The sequence below is a fragment of the Salvelinus fontinalis genome, chromosome 31 (assembly GCF_029448725.1).
Source record: "Salvelinus fontinalis isolate EN_2023a chromosome 31, ASM2944872v1, whole genome shotgun sequence".
NCBI classification, from domain to species: domain Eukaryota; kingdom Metazoa; phylum Chordata; class Actinopteri; order Salmoniformes; family Salmonidae; genus Salvelinus; species Salvelinus fontinalis.
Window position 1 is genome coordinate 13,903,812 of NC_074695.1, and position 10,235 is coordinate 13,914,046.

Sequence of the window (10,235 nt, forward strand, 5' to 3'; positions counted from 1 at the left end):
GTAAGTGAAATAATCTGTCTGTAAACAATTGTTGGAAAAATTACTTGTGTCATGCACAAAGTAGATGTCCTAACCGACTTGCCAAAACTATAGTTTGTTAACAAGACATTTGTGGAGTGGTTGAAAAACGAGTTTTAATGACTCCAACCTAATTGTATGTAAACTTCTGACTTCAACTGGATATGTTTACATTAATTATTTTTGTGATTTCCCACCATTTTATAAGCCAGAAGACAGCCATCCAGACCTTCCTAGAACCATGTAAACGTCTTCTGTCAAATAATCGTGTACTTGCTTCCCTCTGGTGGTTGGATGCATCATTATATCCAGTTACATCACTTCACTGCAACATCACGTCAAATGGGTGATCCTTAGAAAAACATTTATCCAGCTCGACCATTTCACGGCACAGACATGACAAAGCAATTGCTGAATTTGTTTCGAGTAGGCGATATAGCTCTGCTATGAAGAATGCGACCTACCCACTTAATTAAACCTGAAAAAAGTAAAGAAGCACATTTGTGTGGAAGTCAAACATTTGCCGACACATTGCATATGCCCAGAATGACAAAACCCAGCACTTTACACACTGTAGCCCTTCTTCCATTGTCTATAGGAGGGATGCACACTGTTTAAATGGCCCAAATGTTGATTTCGATGTTCACATTATAACAGATTTTGACTATCACTAGGCTCATTCATTTACAATTTGTAACTTTAAAAAAAATCATATCATCATATTTGTAAATGTTTTATTATACTTGTGTACCAGATCATATGGGTAGAATTTGTTTTTTTTCTCAGAGGGGGGGGGGGGGGGTCAAATTTAATCAAATGTATTTATAATGCCCTTTTAACATCAACAGATGTCACAAAGTTCTTATACAGAAACCCAACCTAAAATCCCAAACAGCAAGCAATGCAGATGTACAGTAGAAACACGGGGGTTGGGGAAAAAACCCTAGAAAGGCAGGAATCTAGGAAGAAACCTAGAGAGGAATCAAAATATTGCCCTCTTGCTAGATTGATGACTAAAACCATAGCGAAACAGTGCAAAATGGCTGTCAGCCAACTGATAACGTTTGTTTCCATGGCCAAAGAGGCAGGAGGTCCATGTTTAGCTCGCCTGGCGCACATTGAGAATATGTGGATTATTTTAGTGCCTGTGGAGGTGACGTTATTTCACTGGGTCTGTCACCGTGTCAAGGACCTGGGCCAATATCAACGCTCTAAACTGGAGCCAAAACATGCCAAGAGACAGCCCTGAAGAAGATAGTTGACTGTAAATAAATGTTTCAGAAAAGCTGTGTTTTTATAGATAGATCTGTACAAGACAAACACCAAGGCAATATTTATAGTACAACAGTGGAGGCTGCTGAAGGGAGGACGGCTCAGAATAATGGCTTTAATGGAGTCAAAGGAGTGGTATCAACCACATAGAACCCACGTGGTAGATACCATTCCATTGACTCCATTCCAGCCATTATTATGAGCCGTCCTCTCCTCAGCAGCCTCCACTGTAGTACACTTACCCGATACAGCATATCCTGTTGAATTATTTATAGAACACTTACCTGATACAGCATATCCTGTTGAATTATGTATATAACACTTACCTGATACAGCATATCCTGTTGAATTAATTATAGAACACTTACCTGATACAGTATATCCTGTTGAGTTATTTATAGAACACTTACCTGATACAGCATATCCTGTTGAATTATTTATAGAACACTTACCTGATACAGCATATCCTGTTGAATTATGTATAGAACACTTACCTGATACAATGTATCCTGTTTAATTATTTATAGAACACTTACCTGATACAACATATCCTGTTGAATTATTTATAGAACACTTACCTGATACAGCATATCCTGTTGAATTAATTATAGAACACTTACCTGATACAACATATCCTGTTGAATTATTTATAGAACACTTACCTGATACAATGTATCCTGTTTAATTATTTATAGAACACTTACCTGATACATTATATACTGTTGAATTATTTATAGAACACTTACTTGATACAACATATCCTGTTGAATTATGTATAGAACACTTACCTGATACAATGTATCCTGTTTAATTATTTATAGAACACTTACCTGATACAACATAAACTGTTGAATTATTTATAGAACACTTACCTGATACAACATATCCTGTTGAATTATTTATAGAACACTTACCTGATACAGCATATCCTGTTGAATTATTTATAGAACACTTACCTGATACAATGTATCCTGTTGAATTATTTATAGAACACTTACCTGATACAGTATATCCTGTTGAATTATTTATAGAACACTTACTTGATACAGCATATCCTGTTGAATTATTTATAGAACACTTACCTGATACAGCATATCCTGTTGAAATATTTATAGAACTATTTATAGAACACTTACCTGATACAACATATCCTGTTGAATTATTTATAGAACACTTACCTGATACAGCATATCCTGTTGAATTATTTATAGAACTATTTATAGAACACTTACCTGATACAATGTATCCTGTTGAACTATTTATAGAACACTTACCTGATACAACATATCCTGTTGAATTATTTATAGTACACTTACCTGATACAGCATATCCTGTTGAATTATTTATAGAACACTTACCTGATACAATGTATCCTGTTGAATTATTTATAGAACACTTACCTGATAATGCATATCCTGTTGAATTATTTATAGAACACTTACCTGATACAATGTATCCTGTTGAATTATTTATAGAACACTTACCTGATACAATGTATCCTGTTGAGTTATTTATAGAACACTTACCTGATACAGCATATCCTGTTGAATTATTTATAGAACACTTACCTGATACAATGTATCCTGTTGAATTATTTATAGAACACTTACCTGATACAGCATATCCTGTTGAATTATTTATAGAACACTTACCTGATACAGCATATCCTGTTGAATTATTTATAGAACACTTACCTGATACAGCATATCCTGTTGAATTATTTATAGAACACTTACCTGATACAATGTATCCTGTTGAATTATTTATAGAACACTTACCTGATACAATGCATCCTGTTGAATTATTTATAGAACACTTACCTGATACAGCATATCCTGTTTAATAATTTATAGAACACTTACCTTATACAGCATATCCTGTTGAATTATTTATAGAACACTTACCTGATACAGCATATCCTGTTGAATTTTTCCTCTGGCTGAAGACTATAGTATAATGTCCAAATCCCATACTGAGTCCTGCCGGCTGTGTGTCCCTGTGAACAGCGAGGGAAGTGTTCCTGTCTGCTCCCAGAAACCAGACATTGATGGAGGGGTCACATCTCTGCTCTATGTAGGATCAGACAGGCTGACAGAGGGGTCACATCTCTGTTCTGTGTAGGATCAGACAGGCTGACAGAGGGGTCACTTCTCTGTTCTGTGTATGATCAGACAGGCTGACAGAGGGGTCACATCTCTCCTCTGTATAGGATCAGACAGGCTGACAGAGGGGTCACATCTCTGTTCTGTGTAGGATCAGACAGGCTGACAGAGGGGTCACATCTCTCCTCTGTGTAGGATCAGACAGGCTGACAGAGGGGTCACATCTCTCCTCTGTGTAGGATCAGACAGGCTGACAGAGGGGTCACATCTCTCCTCTGTGTAGGATCAGACAGGCTGATAGAGGGGTCACTTCTCTGTTCTGTGTAGGATCAGACAGGCTGACAGAGGGGTCACTTCTCTGTTCTGTGTAGGATCAGACAGGCTGACAGAGGGGTGACATCTCTCCTCTGTGTAGGATCAGACAGGCTGACAGAGGGGTCACATCTCTCCTCTGTGTAGGATCAGACAGGCTGACAGAGGGGTCACATCTCTCCTCTGTGTAGGATCAGACAGGCTGACAGAGGGGTGACATCTCTCCTCTGTGTAGGATCAGACAGGCTGACAGAGGGGTCACATCTCTCCTCTGTGTAGGATCAGACAGGCTGACAGAGGGGTCACATCTCTCCTCTGTGTAGGATCAGACAGGCTGACAGAGTTGCCACATCTCTCCTCTGTGTAGGATCAGACAGGCTGACAGAGTTGCCACATCTCTCCTCTGTGTAGGATCAGACAGGCTGACAGAGTTGCCACATCTCTCCTCTGTGTAGGATCAGACAGGCTGACAGAGTTGCCACATCTCTCCTCTGTGTATGATCAGACAGGCTGACAGAGGGGTCACATCTCTCCTCTGTATAGGATCAGACAGGCTGACAGAGGGGTCACATCTCTGTTCTGTGTAGGATCAGACAGGCTGACAGAGGGGTCACATCTCTCCTCTGTGTAGGATCAGACAGGCTGACAGAGGGGTCACATCTCTCCTCTGTGTAGGATCAGACAGGCTGACAGAGGGGTCACATCTCTGTTCTGTGTAGGATCAGACAGGCTGATAGAGGGGTCACTTCTCTGTTCTGTGTAGGATCAGACAGGCTGACAGAGGGGTCACTTCTCTGTTCTGTGTAGGATCAGACAGGCTGACAGAGGGGTGACATCTCTCCTCTGTGTAGGATCAGACAGGCTGACAGAGGGGTCACATCTCTCCTCTGTGTAGGATCAGACAGGCTGACAGAGGGGTCACATCTCTCCTCTGTGTAGGATCAGACAGGCTGACAGAGGGGTGACATCTCTCCTCTGTGTAGGATCAGACAGGCTGACAGAGGGGTCACATCTCTCCTCTGTGTAGGATCAGACAGGCTGACAGAGGGGTCACATCTCTCCTCTGTGTAGGATCAGACAGGCTGACAGAGTTGCCACATCTCTCCTCTGTGTAGGATCAGACAGGCTGACAGAGTTGCCACATCTCTCCTCTGTGTAGGATCAGACAGGCTGACAGAGTTGCCACATCTCTCCTCTGTGTAGGATCAGACAGGCTGACAGAGGTGTCACATCTCTCCCCACAGCCGGAGAATAGTCCAACTGCTGGATGATTTTAAGATAGCTGGGGTCAACGGAGTCCGTATCCTTCCCTAGACTGCACAGTCATCGCACGCACACACACACACACACACACACACACACACACACACACACACACACACACACACACACACACACACACACACACACACACACACACACACACACACACACACACACACACACAATGAGGAGTCAAAGTTCAGAGTTCAGATGTGTTTGGTTCCTTGACCTCCTGTGTGTAGATGTATGCTTAGTGCTGGAGCTGTTAGGACCAGACCTCTGCTGTTGGCAGGTCTGTTTTGGGAACCCAGGACTATCGCGTTCTTGGGACAAACAGGTCATTGCTCGGGTCAGAGAGTGACAGAGTTCATAGAAGATGAGTAGAAACGTCATTATGGAAATCACCACACTCTCTGCATGCGTCTTTAGTTTGATGCAGGAGTTGTTTTGGGTTAACAGTGCCATCACCCTCTCCCTGTAGGTTCTTCAGGTGTTGGACTACCTGCACACTCAATGTAAAATCATCCACACAGACATCAAGCCTGAAAATATACTGCTTTGTTTGGAGGAGCAGAACCTAAAACCGACAGCAGGGGGCAGTGCATGTCCTCCATTCCCTGGGAAAGATGCCAAGTCGATGAGTAGAGCAGGTAGTGTTCACTGTTCAGCTACATAATAGAACCCCGCAGTGGAGGTGTCATAATACCCATAAAACCTAGCGGTCAAACAGGGAAATGGTTCCAATTGTTTTTCCACCATTAATTTTTCCCATAGGAGATTTTAGGAACACTTAAAATAAGGGCTGTGTTTCGAGTAGGTTTACCCTGACGTGACGTTTTGATACGCTTGTAAATCTCCATCGTACAAGGTGACTTTATTCAATATAAGCGGCTCTGTATGGTCATATGACTGTTTTGCTACAGATGTTCCAGAACGCTGTAAGGTCACATGACTGTTTTGATTCAGATTTTCTGGAACTCTGTAAGGTCATATGACTGTTTTGATTCAGATGTTCCAGAAAGCTGTAAGGTCATATGACTGTTTTGATTCAGATGTTTCAGAACGCTGTAAGGTCATGTGACTGTTTTGATTCAGATGTTCCAGAACGCTGTAAGGTCATGTGACTGTTTTGATTCAGATGTTCCAGAACGCTGTAAGGTCATATGACTGTTTTGATTCAGATGTTCCAGAACGCTGTAAGGTCATGTGACTGTTTTGATTCAGATGTTCCAGAACGCTGTAAGGTCATATGACTGTTTTGCTACAGATGTTCCAGAACGCTGTAAGGTCATATGACTGTTTTGATTCAGATGTTCCAGAACGCTGTAAGGTCATGTGACTGTTTTGATTCAGATTTTCTGGAACTCTGTAAGGTCATATGACTGTTTTGATTCAGATTTTCTGTAACTCTGTATGGTCATATGACTGTTTTGATTCAGATTTTCTGGAACTCTGTATGGTCATATGACTGTTTTGATTCAGATTTTCTGGAACGCTGTAAGGTCATATGACTGTTTTCATTCAGATTTTCTGGAACTCTGTAAGGTCATATGACTGTTTTGCTACAGATGTTCTAGAATTATGTAAGGTCATATGACTGAGTACTGTTCAGCTACAGATGTTCTAGAACTCTCATGTGACTGTTCAGTTACAGATATTCTAGATCTCTGTAAGGTCATGTAACTGTTCAACTACAGATGTTCTAGAACTCTGTAAGGTCATGTGACTGTTCATCTACAGATACTCTAGAACTCTGTAAGGTCATGTGACTGTTCATCTACAGATATTCTAGAACTCTGTAAGGTCATGTGACTTCATCTACAGATGTTCTAGAACTCTGTAAGGTTATGTGACTGTTCAGCTACATATACTCTAGAACTCTGTAAGGTCATGTGACTGTTCAGCTACAGATGTTTTAGAACTCTGTAAGGTCATGTGACTGTTCAGCTACAGATGTTCTAGATCTCTGTAAGGTCATGTAACTGTTCAACTACAGATGTTCTAGAACTCTGTAAGGTCATGTGACTGTTCATCTACAGATACTCTAGAACTCTGTAAGGTCATGTGACTGTTCAGCTACAGATATTCTAGAACTCTGTAAGGTCATGTGACTTCATCTACAGATGTTCTAGAACTCTGTAAGGTTATGTGACTGTTCAGCTACAGATGTTCTAGAACTCTGTAAGGTCATGTGACTGTTCAGCTATATATACTCTAGAACTCTGTAAGGTTATGGGACTGTTCATCTACAGATGTTCTAGAACTCTCTAAGGTCATGTGACTGTTCAGCTACATATACTCTAGAACTCTGTAAGGTCATGTGACTGTTCATTTACAGATACTCTAGAACTCTGTAAGGTCATGTGACTGTTCAGCTACATATACTCTAGAACTCTGTAAGGTCATGTGACTGTTCAGCTACAGATGTTCTAGAACTCTGTAAGGTCATGTGACTGTTCAGCTACAGATATTCTAGAACTCTGTGACGTCATCACACCAGATGATACATCTGTTTACTGCACATGACACTTTACTGAAGGCTAGTATTCTGTTTCTATGTCACCTTTAGATGTAGATGCACTGTGTATTCTGCCTGTTTGTCACTTCAGGTTGACTCTGTCCAGTATGCTGTTGAAGTGTCTCAATCAGATCATAACCCTCTACTGTATGTTGTTCATCTCTTACTGTCTATCCAGAGAAGGACCTGGTGACTCCCTTCAGTCTGAAGGAGGTCACAGTAAAGATTGCTGTCCTGGGAAGCTCCTGTTGGGTGGTGGGTATTGATCAGTCAGTCAGCAATAGCGGAGGTGGATAAAATTGAGGGCCCCCATGCATTTATCACAAATATGTATTTTGCTAAGTTTGCCGTATTTTACATTAATCTCCATTACTCTGTTTTTAAATCGTCATTAGCACAGTAAACATGATTTCAGTTTTAGCTCTAAGACGAGGCCACATTGAAAAACTGAAAGATCTGATTGTGCTGATTTACTGGCACATTGAACCATGTTGCACACTATAGTTTAAAAACTCTGTGGATAGTGCTAAAACAATGACGTCATACGGATTTCCGACTTCTTTATGAACCGTTGCCATTGCTGAACCTCCACCCATACTCAGTAGTTGGTTGCAAAATAAGAGGGACTTGTGTGGAATACTGCCCTGGGATCAGAACTGTATTTTACTCTGTGCCGTTGCTTTGTGACATTCCAGTACAAACATTTCTGTGAGGAGATCCAGACCTGTCAGTACCGCTCACTAGAGGTTCTACTGGGCTCTGACTACGGCCCACCAGCAGACATCTGGAGTGTAGCCTGCTCTCTCTCTGTCTTCTCCCTCCTCTCTGTTTCACCTCTTCTCTCTTTCCTCCCCCTCCTCTCTGTTTCACCCTCTCTCTTTACTATCCCCCCTCTCTGTTTCAACTCTTCTCTCTTTCATCTCCCTCCTCTCTGTTTCACCCACTCGCTTTCCTCCCACTCTTCTCTGTTTCACCTCTTCTCTTCTTCCTCTCCCTCCTCTCTCCTTCCTCTCCCTCCTCTCTCTTTCCTCTCCCACCTCTCTGTTTCACCTCTTCTCTCCTTCCTCTCCCTCCTCTCTGTTTCACCCTCTTTCTTTCCTCTCCCTCCTCTCTGTTTCACCCTCTCTCTTTCCTCTCCCTTCTCTCTGTTTCACCTCCTCTCTCTTTCCGCTCCCTCCTCTCAGTTTCACCCTCTTTCTTTCCTCTCCCTCCTCTCAGTTTCACCCTCTCTCTTTCCTCTCCCTCCTCTCTGTTTCATTGTGGAACTGGAATTCCTGGGAGTGCATTCCGATGAAGATCATCATCTCTTTCCTCTCCCTCCTCTCTGTCTCAACTCCTCTCTCTTTCCTCTCCCTCCTCTCAGTTTCACCCTCTCTCTTTCTTCTCCCTCCCCTCTGTTTCACTTTCTCTCTCTTTCCTCTCCCTCCTCTCTGTTTCACCTCTTCTCTCCTCTTTGTTTCACCTCCTCTCTCTTTCCTCTCCCTCCTCTCAGCTTCACCCTCTCTCTTTCTTCTCCCTCCTCTCTGTTTCACTTTCTCACTCTTTCCTCTCCCTCCTCTCTGTTTCACCTCTTCTCTCCTCTCTGTTTCACCTCCTCTCTCTTTCCTCTCCCTCCTCTCTGTTTCACGTCCTCTCTCTTTCCTCCCCCTCCCCTTTCTTTTGCCTCCTCTCTCTTTCCTCACCCTCCTCTCTGTTTTACTGTCTCTCTTTCTTCCCCCTCCTTTCTGTTGCGTGGTTTCCCAGGTGAAATGAATCGTATCGGGGTGCTGCGGTACTGGGATCTGTATGAGGTGCTGGTGGAGAAATACCACTTCCTGCTGAAGGAGGCCTCTCTGTTCTCTGACTTTCTGTTGTGCATGTTGGACTTCCAGCCCGAGAGGAGGGCCAATGCTGCCCAGTGTCTCCTGCACCCATGGCTTAGCTCCTGAGCCCTGGCCTTGGAGACCTGATAGCCAAGCCCATGGGGACCCCCGGAGCCAACTTGATAAGAAGTTAGGAGATACATGTGTTATGTTAGTGGACCTGCAGAAACAAACCGAATAGTGCTCAGTCGCTGAGACTAGGGGAGGATATACGTAGTTGTAGTAGGCCCCATACCAATGTTCTCTGTGAAAAGTAATATTTGATAAACTCCTGGTTAATCCAGCCACAGTGTCTGATTTAAAAAGGCTTTACAGCTAAAGCACACCTTGCGATTATGTTTGGTCAGTGCAAAGTCACAAAAAAACATACAGCCATTTTCCAAAGAAGGAGAGGTGTCACAAAACTCAGAAATAGCGTTATAAATATTCACTTACCTTTGATGATCTTGATCGGAATGCACTCCCAGGAATTCCAGTTCCACAATAAATGTTTGTTTTGTTCGATAAAGTCCATAATTTATGTCCAAATACCTCCTTTTTTCCCAAAACTTAAGCCCAGTAATCCAAATGCAATCCCTTAGTTGGACGAAAAGTCAAAAAAGTTCTATTACAGTTCGTAGAAACATGTCAAACGATGTATAGAATCAATCTTTAGGATGTTTTTATCATAAATCTTCAATAATGTTTCAACCGGACAATTCCTTTGTCTTTAGAAATTTAAAGGAACACAGCTAACTCTCAATGCCGCGCGCCAGACTGAGTTCATGGCATTCTGCCAGACACCTGACTCAAACAGCTCTTATTCTCTCCCCCTTCACAGCAGAAGCCTGAAACAGGTTTCTAGAGAACGTTGACATCTAGTGGAAGCCTTAGGAAGTGCAATATGAC

The 10,235-nt window shown here is 42.3% G+C and overlaps 1 pseudogene; it reads left to right on the forward strand.

The window, feature by feature from the left end:
- The first annotated feature begins 3,246 nt into the window (after positions 1-3,246).
- On the forward strand, positions 3,247-9,885 carry LOC129829670 (SRSF protein kinase 3-like; annotated as a pseudogene).
- The last annotated feature ends 350 nt before the right edge of the window (positions 9,886-10,235 follow it).